The sequence below is a fragment of the Propithecus coquereli genome, unplaced genomic scaffold (genome assembly GCF_000956105.1).
Source record: "Propithecus coquereli isolate 6110/MARCELLA unplaced genomic scaffold, Pcoq_1.0 Scaffold42, whole genome shotgun sequence".
NCBI lineage: Eukaryota > Metazoa > Chordata > Mammalia > Primates > Indriidae > Propithecus > Propithecus coquereli.
Genome location: NW_012149952.1, coordinates 1,242,561 through 1,244,342, shown reverse-complemented (window position 1 = coordinate 1,244,342; position 1,782 = coordinate 1,242,561). Strand labels below are relative to the sequence as shown.

Below are 1,782 nucleotides of genomic sequence, written 5' to 3'. Positions count from 1 at the left end.
AGTCCAAACTCATTAACTTTGCTTTCAAAATCCTCTACAATAAAATTCCAACCTCCCTCCCCAACTTTATCCCAAATGACTCGTCTATAGCCAGTTTCCTATGGTTGAGTATTTACATGGATTGCTTTTCCTATTTTATTTCCTAATACCAATTTTAGGATTCCTAACTATGGAACCAAGGATATCCAAAGATATAAGGAACACAAGCCCTAGACACAAATTCCATTGTTCTTACAAGCACTGTGACATAGCATAAGTAACTTAGGCTCTCTCTGTCTCCATTTCCACATCTACAAAATAGGTGTACAGTACCCACATCACAGGGCCTTTGTGAAGCTTAAAGGTGTTAATTTTTATAAAGCCCTTAGAATGACACTTAGCACTCAGTGTTTAACTATTATGATTATTACTCATGTTACATATTTTCCCAATGATTCAACAATAACTGAACACTTTTGCAGCAGAAACATTTGCTAATGAATGAAATACCTTCTCCCACTTGTAAGAGAAAAGAAAGGTGACTGCTAAGTCCTGTAACAGTGGGGCTCTGGTGCCAGGAGCCTAGACTTCATTCCCTCCTCCTCTCTGCAGCATTCTTTCAGGAGTCAGGGCAGAGGAAAGAAAGGAGGCTGGGAGATCTTGTCTGTGGTTCTGGAAAATCGACAGAGGATAGCCCCAGACTCCATCTGTGAGTGATGCATTCTTTCTTGAAACACAGGTCAGAAGTTGTCCAGGAGCAGCCTCCTTTCCTGCAGAGAGCGGAAAGAGCCAGTGGTATTTCGAGGAGCTTCCTGTGAAAGGAATAATTTTCAGGTCATTGGGATAGCAATAATATTAACAGCCAACACGTTGTCACGTGCCTGCACTCTTCTATAAATATTTTACGTGTACTATATCACTAATTCTCAAAGCAAATATATAAAGTAGGAACTCGTTAATATTCCCTTTTAGAGAAGAGGAAACTAAAGAACAGAAAGGTGAAGTGCTCACCCAACGTTGTATCGCTAGAAACTGACAGAGCGTGTGGAAGGTGGGGGAAGGCGGGCTGGGCAGCGGAGAGCCGGGGACACCCTCAGACACTGCCCCATCCAGGTCCATCGCCAACCTGGGGACCGCCCCAAGCGCAGAGGCTCCAGAGAGGGGAAGGCGAGCAGCCGCCCCGGTCCCTCGACCCCGCCTTCTGCCGCTGGCCGCGGATTCTCTTCCTGGCGACCGAAGCGCGGGCCCCGCTGACCCTACGACCAGGCCATACAAGTTAAAAGAGGTCGCGGGGTCGCGAGGCTCACTCACCTCTCACAGAGGAGCCGAGGCCGTGCTCACAACCTCCGGCAGCGGAAGTGCCTCGGACTACGGGGAGCTCGGGAACTACAGTTCCCAGGATCCCCGAGGCGCACGGACGCCGCTGCTCCGCCCCTTTAGGGCGGAACTGCCGGCTCCAGCTCTCAGGGCCTGACTCGTATTTCCCAGAATCCCCGAGTAGAGCGGGCTTCACCTTCAAGCCTTCAGGTAGCCGAAATGCCACCAAACACTCAGAGCACTAGATTATACTTCCCTATTGCTCAGCGGAGCAAGTAACAAAGCCATGCTTTTTCCTGGAGCGGAAGTGCCCCAACCACAGAAAGCTTCTGGACTTCACGTCCCAGAATCCTCTGTAAGGCTGAGCTTCCCGCCAGCCTGCAATTTTCCTTTTGAATTAGCAGGTGGAGTCTAAGTAAGTGCTTATAGAACTCAGCCTGCCCTTTTACCTTTTGCCTTTCACACGTGGCAGAAGTTGGAAATATA

At 48.8% G+C, this 1,782-nt stretch overlaps 1 protein-coding gene across 1 annotated transcript in view; it reads right to left on the bottom strand.

The window, feature by feature from the left end:
• The window catches only part of ZNF45 (zinc finger protein 45), a 20,332-nt gene that overhangs the window by 18,252 nt on the left and 298 nt on the right, over positions 1-1,782 (bottom strand). The window lies entirely within an intron of this gene.